Genomic DNA, 22,466 nt, shown 5'->3' with positions numbered 1-22,466 from the left:
TAGAGCTTTACCCTGATGTTTTTGACAGCTTCGACTTGAGGTTTTATTCCAAGTGTTTTAGTACCTTTAGTCAAGTGCTCTTAAAAAAAATCGCCAGAAACAACCCAAAAACCTCTGTTTCTTTAGAAACTTCTTTCTTAGTACTGAGTGGCATGTTTTTGTGGCTAGTACTGTAATCTGAAGCTTTCAGAAGCTTGGTGGCTAATTGCTCTTAGCTGGACATCTTGTCAGGTATGCTGCTTCCCACCTGTGGTAGAAGGAGCTTTTGCCTTACCTGCTGTGGTGGTTATTTTGCTGAGTTCATCAGCAGGGAGCAATTCTTTAGCCCCTAAGTCTTAGAGTTTCCTTTTCAGAGAGGTGAGGCTCCAAAGACCTAGTGTATCTGCTCTGTCAGGTTCCTTTCAGACTTCCTGAAATAGCATATTTACCACGACTGAGTTTGGACTGCCATAGCAAAATGCCCTCTGCCAAGAGGAATGAATCTCACACTCTGTACCTTGCCCTACACTGAAAAGCCCCTTTACAGCTTAGTTTAGTTCTTAGTACATGTAGAAATCCCTGGAAAGTGTTGCTTTTCAAAAAGGAACCTACTCTGTAACATGGAGCATGTGCAGGAAAGAGTAAAAGTTTCACTGACTAGCGAGCGTCATCCTTGGGAGAATGGTTGGCTGCTTGGTTCAAATTGATAATGCTGAGCAAGGGCTTGGTTTTATTGGCATCCCTTTTTTCCATAGATTTTTAGAATTATAAACATTATATCTTGAGAATGAATTTGGGACCTTTGCTTTGTTTACATACCTCTTATCTTTGTCTTTGCAGTTACTGATTGAGATGCCCACAGATGTGTTCACATAGTTCCAGGGGGTCAAAGTGAGACATTAGTTAGTTGAGCATGAATGTTCTTCTCCTTAGATAGGATAAGGAGATTATCCACATGCATACAACTGTCTCTCCTCTATTGCAGTAGTCATATATTCCAGTTTCTAAGACAGTTGAATAGGTTGGTTTACTATGACCCAATTGTTCAATCTATCAATATATAATTTTGTTTTTCTGTGTGTTTCTACTGAAAAACACCCCAGTTAACATATTTGTTGATTCATTAACAATGTACTCATAGCCAATAGCTATTTACATGCCTGAATGAAGATTATATGAACATATTTTGTCCACAAGGCAAAACTTGTTCACTTTGCATTTAGAATCAGTAGACTGCACTTAACCACTATACTTGAGGGCTATTTAACATACAGAAATTATCTTTTTAAAAAACCTCTAACTGAAAAATATGGCATTAACTATACAGCAAAAGGACCCTTGTTCATAGTGAAAGAGCTAAATTTAGAAGGTAGAGCATTGTTTTGTCCCACTTCACATGAGGGTGGCTCACTTCTGCTTGTTACTCAGACTATGTGCACACATGTGATTGACTGTGAAAACACTGCTTTTCTTGGGGATATTGCAAATAAATCTTTGGAAGTAGGCAGTAGCAAATACAGAAATTGTGAATAATAAGAATCAGTTGTATTTGTTTGATTTCATGCCTATGCCATTATTTTAATGTTCTATGTTTATTTTTAATTGTGTGTGCAATTGTATGTTCACACAAGTGCAAGTGCCTGTAGCATTGGGAAGAAAGTGTTGGATCCCCTGGAGCTGGAGTTATAGGTGGTTACAAACCATCAGATGTGAGTGCTGGGAACAAAACTCAGAAATTCTGAAAGGTCAGCTGGTACTCTTAACCACTCACCCATCCCTCCTATCTCCATTACATTTTTGTGTATAGAATTTTTAATCTTATGCTGGGCTATGGTGGTGCATGTGTGTAATCACAGCACTCAGGGAGGCAGAGTCAGGTGGATCGCTGTGAGTTAGAGGACAACAGCCTGGTCTACAAAGTGAGTCCAGGACAGCCAAGGCTGCATAGAGAAACCCTGTCTCAAAGAACCAACCAACCAACCAAACAAACAAACAAAAAGCTTTAATATTATACAGGGTAATCAATTATGGTCAGAACTGACCAGGAAGTTTTATCACAAGCTGTTCTGTAGGGCATCAGAGTTTCTTAAGCTATATTAATACAATGATTTCCAGATACTTTATTATTTAACAATTCTGTGCATTAGTTAAGCTTACAGATAGAAATACATTTGAAAAATAAATAAAAACTTCATTTAGAAATGCAGATAGACAACCCCTTTACATAAAATTTTGAGTATGTGTATTTTAAGATCAGCATTTGATTTAAGCTCAGAAACTTAAGGATGATAAGCCGATTGAACTTGATAACCTTTAGTAAGACTACAAGCCTACACATTCTATTATTTATTTATTAAAGATAAAAAAATACAGAACTACGTTATCTTCTCATTGTCAACAAAGGAAAATACTTCAAGTATAAAATGTGTCATACTTCTCCATATAACCTACCGCTCCATTCAAGGGCTTGACCATAATAAGCCTGAGAAATATGCTCATTTTTATTTTTGATACTTTATAATTTCTGTTCCTAAAGCCATGCAGCATACTCTAAGTGTATTTATTCTATTTGGTTTCCATTCGCCTATCTCAGGGTATGTGGATGCTCTGCATTTACAGTTTTCTCCATTAATCCAGTCACCTAATTTTAGTTATTATTTATTGAGAATCTACTATAGAGTCAGCATTATGGTAGAAATTCGAGGTGTATGTGTGACTGAAAGACAGTGTTCATAGGGCTTTTGTCTGTGTAAGGCTTTTTGTTCCTTCATATAGAATATCTTTAATATATTGATGTTTTTCACATATAGAATGGGTTGATGTTTCCCCCATAGGTTTGGCCACTTCCTCTGAATACAGCAGTTAGGTTTTTTTCTCTCCAGAGTTATAGCCCCCAGATCACAAGTGATTGACAGATATTAAATGCTATCTGAGTTCCAATAGAAGCTCTGTCTTGCTCAGCAACATATTCAGCCTCTTGGGATTCCCATTTTCTCTTGTATAAAATGAGAGGGATGGAATTTCCTAGGCCAAAATGGATATTAAAGAAGATGATGCTGATAAAAATAACCTAGCTTATTATTGCTATGTGAGTTTCTAATAAAGAGTAAACATTATTTTAGTTATATACTTTTAAACATCATAAGAAGATTGTGGGCATTTTGGCAGAGATACATTTTGTTGTTACTGCCTTCTAAAGTTGTAATCACCTCAAACCCCCAATTCATTTTCTGTCTTCCAGGGAAATTACTTCTATCTTCCAGAGATGTGCTCAGATGTCAAGCCTGTATCAACCTCTTTAAGACACATTTTGACCATCTCTGTCTGTTTGACTGGCTTGTATGTCATCTTCCTGAGAGACAGATGTAATTTAAGTGCCAGGATCGATGTCCTTGACTTGACTTTTCTTTATCTCTGAGTTTTCTATGAATATGGAAATGTGACTAGTGGCCTCCCTAGGCTTTAGAATCATTTCTGTAGAGGAGCAGATTATAAATATAACACCTTAAGCAATAGGGGGAAATGCTCCCCATTCTATTTATGTTTTTCTTCATGACATCTACTAAGCTTGATAAATCCTCCTCTATAAGAAAATTATTGTGCAAAATTGATCCCATATCTTAGTATGATATATTTAGTGATGTTGGCTGCCTTGACCTGCTCCATCGTTTTGTTTTAAGACTTTTCCTGGATTAGTGCTTCTGATTTTATTTGTTAAATGCACACACAAATACATGTACAGTTTCCACTGTCTCTGATTGTAGTGGATGTAAACATGTTTTTGTTTTAATCCTAATTGTGGGATGTGAAACAGACTTGTGTGTGTGTGTGTGCGTGTGTGTGTGTGCGTGTGTGTGTGTGTGTGTGTGTGTATACAGAGATTGTTCCCTGGAAACAGACTTGTGAGAGGACACGTGATGTTTGCCTACTAGAAGAGGAACTGCCTCTTGTAGGGGCATGGTCTTTGACAACTGATATATATTCTAGTATGGACTCTGAGAGGATACATATTTCCCCAAACAGGAGGCTTAGCTTTTTGGTTTTGGCTTTTCTTCATATCATTTGGCTGTTCATTGCTCTGCTTTGAGATGCTCCTAGAGAGAAACACTCAATGGAATGTTTTGAGGTTTTGGGTTCCAGCTGGTACAATTGCAGTCATTGTTTGCTGAATGAATGCTTTGCTTTTTAATGGGTCTGCTGGAATCCTGATGACAAACAGTGAAATCTCTCCAAGGCACTGAGTCTACAAAGGTCTACTTCTCCTGTCCCCTCTTTTCTCTCCTATCTAGGGTAAGTGGGATGAAAGGGTGGGATAAGCATTAAATAACCCCAAATAACAACATTAGGTGATAATTCAGAGGAGGAAATCATGAGCTGGATAAAGGTAATGACAGGAGGAGAGAACTATGTAAGGGCTATATAGATTAGGGAGATAAATATAACCCAGTACATAGGCCTTTGTGCCAGTGTATCTGCACTTACCTTAAATCAGGAGCACAGGAAGATAGACTTAAGGATGTCTTGAAGATCTTGATTTACTTTTCTCTTCCTGCTCTAGGTGGTCCTTGGAAAACCTCATGTTTATTTATGTGCTCGATAGCTAGCACTCTCTGGAGATGTCCATTTATATGTTACTAGCTGGCTTACTTTGACACCTAAAATCAGTACCATTAAATTTACTCCTCTCTGGCTAACATGTCATCAGTATCCATGATCACACATTGCTTGATAGTTCTTTGCTAGTATAGTTATGCTGTCCAGTGACAAAAAGTCAGGAAAGGAGAAAAGTGTTCAGGTTATATAGGGGAATGGGCAATTTGAAGCTGCCTGGAGACAATGAGGTAATAAAAAAATGGGTCAGAGGGGTTAAAATGCAACCTCAAAACAAGGCTCATTAAATTTCTTGGCGCCTGTCTCCTCTTCAGCCTCAGAAAGAGGTACCAGTGGCTTAGAGATGTGTGTTTTAAAAGTCCTCATTAGGAAAACACACAGATGAATGCAGTTTGTGGTAGTCACTGTGAGAGTTTCTCTTGCGTGTGCTTCACACACAAATTTCATCATCTGAATAACTGGCCACTGGTCATTTCATGCCTGCTTGATCGACCGTAATGGAGAACCACAGATAAAATGGTCAAAGTTTTTTCACATGGAGAAACACATTGTACTGTTACTGTATACCCTTTAGTCCAAAAGGTACCCTGTGAAAAGAGAATCTATTCTTAATTTTGCTGATACAATATATGACACCTTACATTTTTATTTGCTAAATACAATCCTGTATGTTCACCCAGTGGAACTTGGACTTCTGTGTAAGAATAGCCACATACATATGTATGAGCCTCTTAATTCTTTGAAATAGATCCTGGAACAGGAAAAAAAAAAAGAGACAAGCCAGGGACCCATGGCTCTTTTTCAGTGTACCAGTATATTTTGATGTAGATCTCTGGAGAATCTGATAATTCAAAAATTGAACCTTTATTAAGAAGTTGTTGTAAAGTGTACATATTATTTCAAAGTTGAAGTATATATAGCATCTGCTATGTGGGCTTTCATTTGTACTCTTGTCCCAGGCTCCACAAATGCTAGTTGAGGGCCTTTAATGATGGCAACAGATTACTAAATGAGATTCTGTGCCATATGTTTTAGTCCTAAACTTTTTTAAAATCTTAATTTAAGTCTTTATAAGAACTGTGTGAATTTGGTGGTGTTAGTGTTCTTACTTAATGAAGAAGGAAACTGAGGTTCAACAGATCACTGTATCCAAGGTCAAAGGAAGAATGAATGGAAGCACTGAGATAAAAACATAGACCTTGCTGGGGGCATGAGGGCATACGTCATTAATAGCATTAATTGGGAGGCAAAGGAAGAAAGATCTCTGTGAGTTGGAGCCTAACTTAGTCTATGTGGCAAGTTTCAGGCCGCCCAGCCCAGCACTATATACTGAAGCTTTGTGTTGAAAGAAAGAAAGAAAGAAAGAAAGAAAGAAAAATAGAAAGAAATCAATCCTTTATCTGAGTACATATTATAAGCCTTGAAGTTACATCATTTGAGTCAGAGTCTTGCCTCTTTTATTTGCTGGTTCTTTGATCATGCACAGGCTATTGGCTTCCTACTTTTAGTGCCTCAGTTTTGTAAGCTGAAAATTGTAGGTGCATGTGTGATAATGATAGTATGTACCTTATATGATTACCGGGAGAATTTGAAAAGATCTTATGTGCAAAGTGCTTTTCACAGTGCCTAGAAAAATCAAACGGCTCAACAAATGTTGGCAATTAATGTCCATAGCGGTACTAGCAATACCACCATAGCAGCATTTGATTGAAATATAGGTATAGTACCTGTATTATTTTGTATTATTTACCTATCATTACATAACAAACTGCTGCAAAACTAAGTGACAATAAGAACATTTGTTCCATCTTTGTCCTTCTGTGTGCAAAGAATGTAATCAGTTTAGCTGGATCCTTTAGCACAGAGCCTTTACCAAGCTTTACTGTGGAAAGGCCTGCTGAAGAAAGACCTACTTCCAAATTTATGAATGTGACTGTTCTATTAGCAGGTCTTGGTTTCCTGACGAATACCATAGGCCTGCCATAGGACCATAGGACAGCCCACAATATGTCAGCTGATTTCTCTGAGAGAGCCAAGGACAGAGCTAGCACAGATGGATGCCACAGGCTTTGATAATCTATTTAGAACATCGTTATTGTAATATTCTGCTCCTTAGAAGAAAGCTGCTATAGGAGCCTTACAATAAGTCATTAACACCATGAAGCAAGGATCACAGGTCATTGGCCATGATCTTTGAAAACTACCTGGCACAAGTATTCTGGAAGCTTCAAGGGATATGTATGAGGTGACTTCTTGGAGAGACAATTTCACACTGTGAAGAATATCACATAAAAATTTAAAAGGCATCTATACCATTTTTGTAGAAAAAACATATTAAAATAAATAAAAGCAGGAATTTCTAAAGTCATGTTTGCAGTTTCTGTTTCTTCTGAATTTATACTGACCAAAGAGAAAAATTCTGACAAAATTTTCAGGCCCGAGGGGGAAAAGATTCATTTCAGAATCTTATTCTGAATGCTTGTGTATTCTCTTGGGTTTCTCTGAACTCCTTCTTTTCTAAGCTTTCTAAAACAAGATGCCCATCTTTTAATAAGGGTGATGGCAGAATTAATTTGCTTACTGCCTTTGGTGACCTTCACAACTGGAACCTTCATAACATGGAAGTGTTATGCTAGAATCTTTACACAAGCATCTTTCTTAATTCCCATACAAGTTTTAATATTCCCATTTTACAGAAATAGAATTTTAATAAGTGACAATGAACCTGTTGAAAGTTACAAAACTTATGAACAGTGGATAAATGTGATGACTTGCTATATGGTGTTCACTTTATTTCTACAACATCTCAGTGGAAGTGCTATTATTAATGCCATTGGACACAGGTAGAAACTAAGGAATTAAGAGGGTAGATGACTTGTTCAAGATCACTGGACTATTTAAGAGCCAATATTTAGACCTAGATTACATGGCTTGGGATTCACTCATCTGGTGGGGCTGCCTCACCAGGTCACAGGAGAAGAAGATAGAACCAGTCCAGATGTGACTTGAAGTGCTAGGTGGGTTGGTGGGGGGCTCCCCTTTTTTGAAGAGTAGGGGAGGAGGATAGAGGAAGAGGGAGGGAGGGTGGGACCTAGAGGAGAAGAGGAGAGGTTGAGATATAAAGTGAATTTTAAAAAAAGTTTCTGTTCTTCTATTTCGTCAACAATTATTTATTTTTGCTCTCCTTTTAAAAATATTTACAATTTTTATTTTATGTGTATGGGTGTTTTGTTTACATGTATGTTGGTGTACCACCTAATATGCCACCATAGTGTACCACTATGCTTGTTACCCATGGAGGCCAGAAAAAGCATGGATTCCCTGGAACTGGAGTTCCAGATGACAGAGATCTAACACACACACACACACACACACACACACACACACACACACACACACACACACACACTGGTAACTGAACCAGGTTCTCTAAAAGAACAGCCAATGGTCTTAACCACAGAGAAATCTCCTAATCCCTTGGTTTTTTGGCTCATTTGTTTGCTTGTTTCGTTTTTTGTCAGCAATTCTGAGAGGAACCAAAGGCAGCATGCAATAGAGATACGTGAATACATAGCTCATTATGACACTATCTCTATTTAAAATGGTAAGATGTGGGATCAGCCTCGGTATCCATCAATTGGTTACTGGTTAAAGAAAGTGTTACATATACACAATCATGTTTTATCTACCATTAAGAGGAACGAAGTACCATTTCTAGGAAAATGGTGGAACAAGAAAGTGTTTTCTCTTCCCTATCCTGTTGCTCCCCTTCCTGTTCATTAATAGTCCACAGTCTTACACCTCTCTATTTAGATTAAACCTATGAAATAAAGCATATAAGACTTGTATTTCTGAATCCATCTCATTTTTTATGTTATATGCCGTATAGTTCCATAAAGGACACATTGTGGCATATTTTAAGTCGTCAATAAATATTTAAATAGAACTCAGGACTCAAGAGACACAGGACTCTTTCATAGCATGTACAAATAATAAAGATTAGACAATTGAAGTAGGAGAGTATAGTCATAGTGAATACCATTATGCAATTTTCCAGTTATGGATCACATACATATGTCATTGATAAAAAGTAATCACCACAACTCGTCAAAATGCAAATGATTGCACAGGCAGTAGTTCCACACGGAATTCCCCAATTATAACATAGTGATAAATGTATAAGAGTATAGATTCAGACTTGTTGGGTTGAGTTCAATCATCTTTGAGCTGTATGCCCTTAAATAAGTAATTTACTCTGGCTTATTTCCCTATATGCAAATTAGGAATCATTCTATCTTTCGAAGTGGGTTGTTTATGGTTCAGTGAACCAATATGTAAATATTTAGCATACTTCATTGCATAAGCAGATAGTAAAATTGGTAACTTCGATTCATAAGAAAAATGTCAGTAATGTCTAATAGTATGATCCATCTCTTTGTGCTGGGCAAAATTATATATGATTTGGAATGTTGAGCCCATTATTATCATGGTAGACATTCTCAGTCACTTCAACTCATCATCCTATAAGATGTTCTCCAATTTTTTCCTATTTTCTTACTACTTGAGTAAATACTTCTCATCTGTATCAATGTGGGAGATCCTGCACACAGCAAAGAGGCCAGTATTTGTAGATTCTGCCTATTGCATGCTAATAGTTTTCCTAAATCAGTGTTATCACCCAAATGCACTTTTCTAAATTTTTCATAGACTTCTTGGGCCTATAATCCCTCTAGCTAAGTACCATTCTAACCATGTGGAATTCCTGTGGAGTGAGAGGGAACATCCCATTGTTTTCTGATGTGGGAGAGTCTGAATTAATTGTCTAATGCAATAATTAGCTTTGTAATGATTAATATAGTATATTTCTCTTAATGTTTTATATTTGAAGTTCTAAGGAGGAACAATACTTAGCTGAATCTGTTTTGAACAGACACTTCTAAAATTTTTGTGTCAGTTCTTGTTATACTTGGACACTTGATTTTTGGAACACAACTTTGATGATTCATTCAGCTACAATTTCAACTACTTGTATTTGGCTTCTGTCAACCAATGTACTTGATATTCTTTCAAATATTTGTCAGCTGTATTTCAAATCTACATTCTTTTTATGTCTTCATCCATCTTACTGACTACTATATTGTTTAAAATCAGTGAAGGACAAATATCTCTTTAGTCCTTTTCCAAGATTGACATTGAACTAGTCACCATAAGTCAATTGAGGTTTAAAATATTTAGTTTTTAAAAAGAATTTTATGTACGAGTAGTGTATTTATATCATTTCCTGTCCTCTTTCTCCCTCCAGCACTTTGGGTTTCCTCATGCCAAGATGAATGTGATAAATCAAATCTCACAAGGCCTAACCCTAGAAGAAGAGCTACTGTTAATTTGTGCTAAGAGAAGTTAAATCAATTTCTCTAATGGATGAGCATCCCCCACCCCACCCCCACCACTGATAAATGATCTAATCCCAAACAGCCATCCCTAACACTAAAAGGACACAGAAAATTATGTGTATATGTACATATAGGTGATAATAATAATGAAGGCAGAGTCATGAATTAGGGAAGAGGGTATCCAAGTTGACACATTAAGTAGTGTTGACATTTTTTTCAGATCTTGTTTAGGTCACTCTATTGTTGGGATTGTATAGGTGCAGCTTCCCTTTCATATGAAGAACACACTATCCTACAGCATATGCTATGGTCTTGGCTTTTACAGTCTTTCCAGTCTCTCTTCAACAATGTTTCCTTTGAATCTGTAAATTGATTTTGGTAAGATGGCCATTTTTACTATGTTAGCTCAACGATGTTCATAGCAGCCTTGATCATAATAGCCAGAACCTGGAAACAGCCTAAATGCCTCTCAGTTGAAGAATGGATAAAGAAACTGTGGTACATTTACACTATGGAGCACTACTCAGCCATTAAAAACAAGGACATCCCAAAATTTGTGGACAAATGGATAGAACTACAGATGATCATACTGAGTGAGTTAACCCAGAAGCAGAAAGACTCACATGGTATATACTCACTTATTATTGAGCACTAGCCCAAAAGGCATGTCCCAAGAAAGTCTTCACTTACCAGGAGATTGGGATAGATGTGAGGACATCTTACTGAGACTCTAGGTAAGAGAAATATAGGAGATGGTGAAATAGAAGGACCCAGAGGGTCCTAGAAACCTACAAGAAGAACATCATGATGGGTGGATTGGGGCCCAGGGGGTCTGCTCAAACTATTGCACTAACCAAGGACAATACGAGTAGTAAACATTGAACCTCTACTCTGATCTACTCAATGGACAGGACATTCTCCACAGTTATGTGGTGAGCTGGGACTGACTTTGACATGAACTCTGGTGCTCCATATTTGACCACCTCCCTTTGGTGGGGAGCCCTGGTGGCACTCGAAACAATAAGCAGTATACCAAGATGAGACTTGATAGCCTATGACCATATAGTGGGGGAGGAGGTCCCCCTCGGTCATAGACCTAGGGGAGGGGAATAGGGTGAAAGTGGGAGGAAGGGAGGAATGGGAGGATACAAGTGATGGGATAACAATTTAGTTGTAATCTGAATAAATTAATTAAATTAAAAAAACAAAAACCAAAAAGAAAACAAGTAGGGATCTAAGGGATACTGACAAAATACTATAATATATAATTGAATAAAATAAAATTGAAATATGACAAAAAATCCCCCAAATCCCAATGTTTCCTATAGGGGTTGTATTGTCACTATATATTTTGGGGCTGGATATCCTACAGTGAATTGTTCTCTGCATTTTGACCAGTTCTGGTTTTCTATACTGGTCTCTGCTACCACAAAAGCTTCTTTGATGAGGAATGAGAGATAGCACTTATCTGTTGGGATAAGGATAAAGTATTTAGAATGCAGTTAGAAATTACACAGGTTTAGCAAAATGACAGTAATAGGTTCTCTTGGGGTTGATGGCATTATCAATTACAAGAAGTGGGCTAGTTTTAGTGTTAGAGAAGAGTTCTTCCCAAATGAGTGGGCCTTGCACACCCAATTAGATGATTGTTCACTACCCCTCCCAACGATATAAGTGGCCCTATTGCAGTTTTTGGAATATCTTGCCATTCTCATCATTGTTGTGGTGCGTAGGAATTTCCATTGGTTAGGACTATTAACTACTTTTTTCTCTTGTGAGCTTTCATAGTACCTTTGGATACTATGAGAGGTAGTCCCCAGAGAGGATTCCAGGTCAAGTGTAGCTGTATTATTTTAACTCTTGTGTCTGAAGTGTGTGGTGTTTTCAGCAATAGAGTATGAACTTCTATTTATGGTAGGTAACCAAGTACAATGGGAATGGCTTATATTGCTTTTTTTGGGACTCTTTTGATTAAGGAAAGAAGGTTTCCCATGTTACTAAATAGTCTATGACTTGGGAGGAGAGTATTCTCCTCCCAAGTGACATAACTTCATTAAATATATTACCCATATTTAAATAAACACAAATGCACATTTAATATATTTCAGTGAACATAAAATAATGATTCTCTGTAGTGTTTTCTAACATCCATATGGTTGTGTAGCTCTCCTCCCTTCTTTTTGTATAGCTTCCTACCTTCCCCAAGTAAATCTTCCCACCTCAGTTTTCCACTTCCCCCTTAATAGCACATGTATCTTGCTATTTTACTTTCTACAGCTCCCTTTCTCCCACCTCCTTTGTCGCTTTTTACTTTCCTAGTATCTGCAGTGACCCCAGCTTATGTATTAACATATAAATGTTGGAGCTAAGATCTACTAATATGAAAGAACATGTGGCATTTGTGTTTCTGAGTCTCGGTTACCTCACTCACTGGAGTGTTTTCTACTTCCATTCAATTTACCTGTAAATGACATGATCTCATCGTTCTTCTCTGCTGATTTGAGACTTTACCTAACCACATTGCTATCCAGAAATTCTGCATTTCATCATCTTGGTCATAATGGTACTACCACATTTCTTTTAAATCAAGAATACTCAGTCAATTATTTTTTTTCAGCTCTAACACTAGAAACTACTTTGCACACAACTATTCATTTTATAGACCAGTTTTATTAGCAATTATAAACAACATGGAAATAAGCCTGATAAGTGATTCAAAGTTTCTATAATTTAATTGTTTATAGCACTTACTATGAAGTGTTACAGCACTCAATCTTACTTACTGAGTCATATGTAGACTAACTAATGCTAGAAATGATTTACTTCATGGTACCCTAAGAACAATTGTAATCAACCCCATCAATGCTCATTTGCTCAGTGAGACCAGAAATCCCTTTAAGTAGAGCTGTCTCAATAAAATAAAATAGATACAATAAAGTTTGCTATTTCATAGCAACAGAGATGCCTTGGGATTCAACCACTGTTAAGAAAAGAACACAGTATATTACCTAAATTATCACATTTCTGTTATCTTTTATAAGAACAGATTTTGATAGAAAAGAGAGGGAGAGAAGGTGAACCTACTGGCTCCTTCATTAGAGCAAAGGTTGATTTTTAGAAGGGAGGCACATAGGAAGAACAATAGCACAGAAAGGTTTAACTGGCATGATAAATACTTTCTGCACTTGGCAGTCAGGTATAGGTCATCTGTTTTTTGCTACCTTTCCACAGAGCTTTAGAATTTTGACCTATTAGAATTATTGGAGAAATTTAGAAATGTGCATTTTCACTGTGTTTGATATGCCCGAACTGTCTATCTGATTCTGGCAGTTGTTGAAGCCAGGGGGTTGTATGTGTGCTGCCAAGGGTAGGTAACTGGAGGATAGTAAGTACTGGAGGGAGATAGAAGCCCAAAAGCAGTAAAGAGATCCAGATTAGGAACAAGTGAGTTTTTGAAGACCCATGTTCTTTAATTATCAGGTCCAGAGTATTGCCCAGGGCATGGCTGTCCATATGGCCAGAAGCTGCAACCCTCCTCACATGCAGACACAGATCTAGCCTTGAAAATTTCCCCCAGAGGCAGCTCTGCCTCTCCATTCTTCTCCAGTTAGCATTTCTGCTTTTTCAGCCTTCTGCACAAATGCTTTCTTGGCAGTATGGTTTTTGCATACTTCTTTCTAAAGGCTGGACATTGATAAATTTGGCTGCACTCCTTGTGGCACTTTAAAGCATTAAAGAATCTGCCTGTGTGTCTGTTTCCTTCTTTGCTTTACATCTTGCAGTTTCCAACTGAGGTAAGTCAGCAGCCTGAGTGATGAAAAGGACCTTTCTATTCTTGCCCAGAGTTTAAGGGAGTATGCATTCGGCCCCATTGCTTTTAGTGTGCTGCTTCTTTGGTACAGCCCTCAGCAGGCTCAGCTGCCTCAGCTACCCTGCTTGTTGTGACTGAATTAGAACTCCTGATTGAATAAAAACTATGAGCAATGAAGGAAATGATGTGAACTAATTGTAAACCTGATCCGAAACTCAAGCTTCCATGGTTTATATGACACCATCTTGCTGAGACCCTTCATGGGAATGTTTCTGATGATGCCAGGGACGGGCATCTATTTAGTTTGACCAACTAAATAGTTGGTTACCAACCCCAGCACTTGAGAGACACAGAAGACTGATATTAGTAGAAATGACAACAAGAATAATTTATTAAGGCAAGGGTAATTTATTGACCTGACAGTCTCTGATGTTTTGGTATTTTTTTTTCTTGTAGGTAAATACACTTAATGCAAAGGATGTCCAGGTGAATTTCAATTCACTATGATTTGCTTCCAGTTCCCTCTACCTTCATTGTGTTTTAATTGCCCCATGCTTGCTTATGCACAATTATTTAAGATTTCCATTGTATTTTCTGAATTTCATCTACTGTTGTTCTCCTCCTTGGCGGTACTTTAAGTCCAGAAAGCTTTCCTTTTCCATACTGTTCGAGCAGAATCCTACACAACAGTCAGCTTAAGCTAGTTATCCACATTTGTTTTTAGAGGGCAGGATATTCATGGATCCATATGTTTAAATTATTATTAGTAAAAATGGTTTCTTAGAGGCAATAGTTTACCAGAAACCACCTAAACTACTAAAAATGCTTGAGAAAAAGTGCAGATTATTAGTGCTTACCACATTACTTTTAATTAGGTGTTCGGAAGTTAAGATTTGCTAATCTGCATTTCAATAAATTTCTTAAAAAACTATGAAGCACTGAATATTGGAAATGCTTCTTTCCAGCCCTAATGGGTACATGACAGCTTCTGTATCTATGGGCCAGGGAACATCGTGGAAGAGGGGACAGAAAGATTGTAAGAGTCAGAATACCAGAAGGTGCATGTGAAACAGTCTTTCTTAGAAATGGCTGCATGAACAAGACGAGAATAGTGTCAATATCAATGGACCTGCAAAGAAAGAAAATCTGTGGGGACCCACCCTCTGATAAAGAACTACAGGTAACTAATGACTGCTAGGAGAAAGAGAACTAACCCTTTCCCAGGGAAAGCCTCCTTACAGGTTATCCAATGCAGAGAAGTCATACAAGAAAAAGAAGTTATAAATTTGAGAGTAAGTAGGTATGGTGGGCATTGGAGAAAGGATACCTGGAAGGTACTGGAGAAAGAAAAAGGATGTGGGAAAGTGATGTAATTCTTTTTCAATTACCTGTTACATGTAAGTAGACCATCTCATCTGAGCTTCTGGGAAGAATGAGTCTGTTTTTTATGAAACTAATGAAGTGATAAGTTATTTAATTTTATAGTCATCACATTTATTCTCTAAACTGTCAACCATTTTTTCACCTTTAGTATCTTTTTTTAGAGTATTTTCTTTGTTCATACTAAGAATGAGCACCCCCAAGACACTTTGATGTGATCTCTCCTTGTTGCTTTGGCTGATGTCGTCTACATGAATAACAGATTCTCCAAGAATACTTGAGTTAGAATTACAAAGGCTGATTCAATTAGACTGTTGGACCAGAATATGCATAAGGTGTTTAAGTAGACCAATAAAACAGATAGATAGAGATAAGAGACCACAAAGACAATAGCAGAGTAACTGTCCTTAGCTTTGTAGATTCTATTAAGCCCATTCATATTTCTATTATAGAAATGTGATTTTATTTTAATGTACAGTGTTTAAGTCTCTTTTGGGGGTCCTTCCACCATTGCATGTATGGCCTGTAATGAAACAATTTAAACCTGGTACATAAAAGTTTAAACTGTATTTTCAAAGGTGTTTCATACTTATTATCTCTTTTGTTTCCTACTTTAATTGTATGTTCAAGCTAGTATAGGAATCATAATTAAGACCTCAAATAGAAAGTGAACTTGCTTTTTGTCACATAGGTAAAGTAAGGAAGAATCAGACCTGAAATAGATGGCTTTTGACTCATATACCTAACTACTTGCCTAGTCACTAAACCATTTTTTTAAGTTGATGTATCTAAGGGGTGAGGAAAGGTTCTTGTAAAAAATGATAACATGTAGCTTATCTTTTAATAGAAATGATAATCTCAGCAAGCCCTACAAGAAATCAAGGAGATTCTGCAGCAAATGTTCCTGTTTGAACCTCTTCACTTAAGCTAAGGTCATGTATTTGAAATGCTGTCCCTTGTCCCTCTGTGCCTCCCGTTGTAAAAGAATCAAATCAAGGCTTGGCTCCGAGGACATTCACCCAACTTTACCTCTCTGTAGCTGCTGCCAGTGGATGTGTCAATGACATAGTTCTTGTTGGTAATTTCTATCTCAACATTTCTGGAGCCTAGCATAATAGTCATCAGAGACGATTCATCCAGCAACTGATGGGAACAGATTCAAAGACCCACAGCCAAATATTAGGCAGAGCTTGGGGAATCCTGGGAAAGAAGGGAGGAAAGACTAAAGGAAGCAGAGAAGTCAAGAACACCACAAGTAAACCCACAGAAATAACTAATCTGGGCTCAAAGGGGCTCACAGAGACTGAACTGACAACCAGAGAGCCTGCATGGGTCTGACCTAGGCTCTCTGTATATATTTTATGGTTGTATAGCTTGGTGTTCTTGTTGGATTCCTAATAGTTGGAGCAGGTGCTGTGTCTGAATCTTTTGCCTGCCTGCTCCTGGGAATAGTTTCCTCCTACTGATTGCTCCTCCAGCCTTAATATGAGGGGAGGTGCCTAATTTTATTACAACTTGACATGTCATGTTTGGTTGATATCCCTGGGAGGTCTGACCTTTTCTGAAGGGAAATAAAAGTGAAGTAGGTCTGGAGAAGAAGGATGGTCAGGGGGAGGAACTGGGAGGAGATGAGGAAGGGAAAACTGAGGTCAGAATGTTATACATGAGAGAAGAGTAAATTAGTAAAAAAAAAAAACCCACATTGTTAAAAATTAAATGAAAAAATAGAATCATCCCTAAGATGAAACTTTGCATGCCAAATCAGCTAGAAACCATTTTAACCAGGAAAAACTAGGAAATATCAGAAGATCATGTTTGTCCATGGTAGTAATAATACTTAGCTTTTTAATGAAACAGTAGTGCTGCAAAGAGAGGTATGCCTTGAACCATTAAGCAGTTGTATCCTCTTTCAACCAACCTAAGTGTGAAATAATGAATATGTTTCAGTGACTCAGTGCTGTTTTATTTTTTGTAGGTGATGACCAATTTGTCTTTTGAAAAACAAAACTGGAGACCATGAGTGTGGTGATGAGGGAGAAGCCTCAAAGGATGTTTTTGAGGAGTATTTTATGGTGGATTGACAGATGTTAACTGTATCAGAAATTATATCCCAGCTTAAAAATTCATTTTGTTCCGTATTTCACAAGATCTTTGAATGTTTATGTTACAATTTAAGCAAAAGAAAGCTGATTCAAGTATGGAATATAAAGGAACTTTTATTTATAAAGAAAAATGAAGAGTGATGCTGAGGACACATGGTCCAGTGAGAAGTCAGAATTAGGAAATATGGGTTAGCAAAGTAGGGTCATTGAAAATCTTTGAAAAGTCTTATAATAAAAAAACTTGGTTTAACCTGAGTTCAATCAGAATTTCAAAACTTCTTGAAGTTCTGGGTCCTTTTGTTCATTTATAAATTCATATAACCTCAAAGCCTTTGGAGTATACTAGCTTTAGCTTATTGCCTGCATAAAGTATGGTGGGGTTAAATAAGAATGAAATATAATTATATACATATATTCATAATGAAGTCATAATAAAATCCACTAGCTTGTATGAAAACAAAACAAAACAAAATAAAACAAATTGTTTGTAGTCCTGGGGCTCAAAGTTAGTACATTTTGCATGATAAGAAAATATTCTGCCACTGAGCTATATCGTAAGGCTTTTAAAAGAACACATTGTGAATCACACATTTATATAACAATAACTTAGGAGACATATAAAAATTTTGGTTCCACGGCTCTATCTTTGCAGCTCATATCAGAATCTGTGGGAGTACAACTAATGCTTGATCATATACAAAATTTCCCAGGGCTTAACTTATGCTCTGATCGATAGTACGAAGCTAAGCCTATAGCAATACTCAAGATATGTTTAAGTCATATTGATTATATCATATTAATTAGTTTCTATGAAACTTCCCTTTACTTACCAGGGGGATCTCTAAACCACTGCAGAAAAAAAAAGCTTTCAAGCTTGTGCTTGGAAAGACAAACTGACTTTATTAATATATACTCTAATTTTTTTTTAGAAAATATTAAGTACAACAGGAACTTCAAAGGCTAGAGGACTATTCGAGTTTTCTCTAGCAAACTGATCGCAAATGTCTTTGTCAATCAACTTGATTAATGACAACATACACACATTGAAGCTCATTCAGACAGCTAGTGTGTTTGAAGCCTTGCTGTTAAATCTCTTGTGAGGTAATTTAAGACTTAGCCCCTAGAGAGAACCACTCTTTGAAGACAGTAAGCTCTTATAAATGTACCATTACTGCACATGATTGGAGAAATCACATGGGAATTTAACCTTTGTATTTAAGAATAACAAAGGCATTTGCTTATTTACTTATTTGGAAAGGATGTATTAGCAGGAAAGTTGCCCATCAGCCCACAGAAGAGCGAGGGCTGTTTAGGCAGATAACACTGAGAGAATGTGGGGAGTATTGATTACATCTGAGGCTGTATGCAGGACTCCAGAATTTAGCTTAAGTCTTCTTTGAACAGCTATTTTTATGCTGGCTGTGGCACATTATTTGCATGTCACAGTTTTCAACTTGGTCCACATGGAGAGTAATCAATGTAACAATGTTGAAAACGTAGGATGGATGTTGGTGTACTTGTGACTTCTATTCCCATACATTCTATGGCTTTAAGTTAATTAATTATAAATAAATTCTACTTTTCTTCCTACAAGTGACTTTGTTGAGCATTTTCTTGGGAATTACCAACCCCTATTTCATATCCTGGGTACTCATTTAATCTTCTCCCTGACATAAAAGCAGCATAATGTGAGCATCAACATCATAGTCATCTCCCTGTCAATTATTTCCTATTCCTTCCAGCCAATTTACAGACGTTTAGTTCCCATAACTGAGTAGTCTCAAACTTACCCACACTCCAAGAACATCTGGAAGCCTTATTAAAATACAGACTGCTCAATCATTATTCAGAGTTTATTAATGAGTTTAGGATGAGTTCTAAGAATTTGGATATTTAAAAAGTTTCCAGAAAAATGTTGACATTCCGGAGGCCACACTTTGATTATCTCTATTTTAGTGCAATGGTCTTAGTTGTACCCTGGAACACCCTGGGTAGCTTTTAGTTTATACTGGCACAGTCCTATTTTCCAAAGACTGTGATTCATCTACTGAGGGGTAGAACCTAGGAAGAGTTGTGATATTTTTGAAGGTTTAATATATCAGGTTGAGAATCTGTGCACATTTTGTCCACCAATACAATGTAACAACCTTTTCTTCTTTAAGCTTTTCATTCTCAAATGTTGCCCTAATGCATTCAGAATATAGTACATATTCCTTAGAACAGTTTATTAAAGACCTTTGTTATCTTACTACTGTAGTCTTTCCTTATGCATAGAATATACTTTTTTGTCTTTCTGTGTGGAGATGGGGGATGGGAGATGGGGTAAGGGTGAGAGTACAGCTATGTATACGCCATAGCACATGTGTGGAGGTTATAGGACAACCACGGATATCAATCGTCCCCTTTCATCCTGTTTGAGACAGGTTATTTTGTTTATAGCTATAGGTGCCAGGCTAGTAGGACTGCAAGATTCTGGGGGAATTCTCATGTCTCTGAAACCCATCTCACCCTAGGAACTCTGGGATTAAGGATGGTCTACATCATTCAGATTTGTGTGGGCTCAAGGTGCTCGAGCTCTGGTCCTCATGTTTTCACAGCAAGTACTTTACCAAATGAGCCTGGGATACTGCTCAAAACCTCCAGTTGTTGCCTGAAATTGTAGACTGGTATTCAGCCCCAAATCTAATGTTTTAGCTGATAATTATGTATTTATTTCATTTATGGATTAGGTGAAGTAACAGAGTAACAGTAATAACTAATAAAATAGCACAATTATAATGATACACTGTAAATTGGTGTAGTCTAAAAATACTTTTTTGTAGATGTGTTTTAGCACTGTAATTCAAGTTGATCCCTATAGCGCAACCTAATTCGGTCTTGGATTACAGGTGCATGCCACTATAACAAGTTCTTACTATCTTATTTATAGGAATCTTATTACTTATTAGAGTAAATCATCCATTTTATTTTTATAGGATGCTATAATATTTACACAATGAAATTAAGTAAAACAATGATGTAGACATTGTGACATAGGATGAAGATACTACATAGTGCCAACTTGTTCATGCACACTGTGATGCTGTGAAAGTTGTGATAAAAAAGTCTATAAGTAATATGCTGGACAAAGGAATGATTCATGTTCTGAGCAAGATAGAGGTAAGGACACTTAGCTTGAGGTTGCAGTTGAAATATATGTTCTGGGGGTAGCAATCTTATAATAGGAATTAGGAACAATACATACGAAATAATCAGGTTGAATATATAATCAATATATTTAAATGAAGGATATAGGGTAAAGTAAGGACTTAAAATGTAGGGGAAGCATGTGTAATAAAGCAAGTAAATTAATAAAGCAGGTGTAAATAATTTTTAAGAGAGCAAGCCATAGGAGACAATGGTAAAGAATGTAGAAGTAGGTGAAGATGTTACCTAAAATTGTTCTTGTCCCTTCACCTGTTACAAACAACTAAAGTCCCCATTATTAGAGATGCTTTCTTTGTGATCAAGGTAGACTTTCTACCAGAAATAAAGCTCTGTGAAATACTATACATCAGATATGTTTCACATTGGCTCTTGCAATGAAAACTCAAACAAATTATTCAGCATTTTTAGGAGAACATTTTGGAAAACAGTTGTTTGAATGTAAAAAATTCCTCATAGGCCCATGCTTTGAATACTTGATCCCAAGCACTAATTTAGTACATCCTGGAACCTTGAGGAGATAGGATTTAGCTGGAATAATTCATGGTCACTGGCTCCAGATCTTTACTGGTATCTTACCATGTTACACTTTCTGCCTTTTTTTTCTCTCCAATTTTCTACCAGGTGGTGAACAGCAGTTACATGTTCCCTTTCTCAGAATATTCTGATCAAGTGTATAGGGCCAAATAACCTAACACTCACAAACTGTCAGCTACAATGACTCCTCTTTTAAGTTGTTTGCATCATGTGTTTTGCCACAGTGAGACAAAAGTAGCTAATACAGTGGCTAGGTGCGATAGTATTGAAAGAAATAGAAGATTTTTCCATAAGTATTTCAATAATAAGTACTGATGCTTGGGGTTGCAAAAAAGTAGTGGGCAATTTGGATTGTTAATACAAAAGAGACTGGAAAGTATGTTGTACTTTGGGTCAAGACTTGTTAAGAGCCAAGTCTATTTCAAAAAAGGAAAGAAAGAAAAATAGAATAAAAAGTCTAATCTCTGACATCTGGGAATTTGCTAACTATACAACTAAATATAGATATTTTTAAAGAAAATATGGGCTTCAGGAAGGACCTGCATATGAACATCATATCTTGGCAGAAAAAGTCTACAAGAGATTTAGAAGGCAGATTGAGATTAGATGTGATGCTTTAGTACAGATCCTGTATCATCAGCCCCAACTCTTTTTTAAGAACAGCATTGAAAGCCTAATTTTCCACTTGCTAGTTTTTATTGCACATAATAGGTGATTACTATTATTCTTTAACAGCAAATTTCTGCTGCGTATTGCTACAAGTTCTCATGCATTCTTTTTTTCTCCTCCTCCTCCTCCTTCTTTTCTATATGAGAGTTTTAAGTTTACCAAGAACAAGGCTGTTTTAATGTTTTCTTAATGAGTTTGCTGTGTCCTATTAATGGTCTAAGTTGTTTAATGTTTGTTGTTTTCAAATTTACATGTAGAACATGCTGAGTTTGTATATTGTGTCTGTGGAGGGGAAGAAATTGCACAAATATCTCTTTATTCATTGAATAGCAAACAAATATGTTAAGTCCTACTTACAGTGCCCAGTAGAAATTTAGATGCAAGTCAAAGAACTTTAGAAACTGTAAATCATTTCATAAATTTTAAAGATCCTAACAAAAAGCTAACACTGGCTAGCACCGGAAAATTACACATTAGCAGGCAGATACTGTTAGGCCAGATGTAGCAATAAATCAGCCAATTTGTTATAATCTCTAGTCACTGGAGGAGAACATTTACCCAGGAAATCCAAGAGAAGCCAGTTGTGAAGCCATCTTTGATACAGGTCTCATAGATACATGGTTTTTCATATTTAGTTATATGTTTCATTAAATCTGACCACAGGTAAATAGGGTATGGAGAATTGATCATTTAAGTATTAAACACTACCTTGACTAATCCACAAAGTATTTATACTCTTAAAGCTACAGATTCTGAAACCTGACATTATTCCGTGTAATG

Source organism: Acomys minous (assembly GCF_964271855.1).
Source record: "Acomys minous genome assembly, chromosome: 7".
NCBI lineage: Eukaryota > Metazoa > Chordata > Mammalia > Rodentia > Muridae > Acomys > Acomys minous.
Note: the sequence above shows the minus strand (reverse complement) of the source record.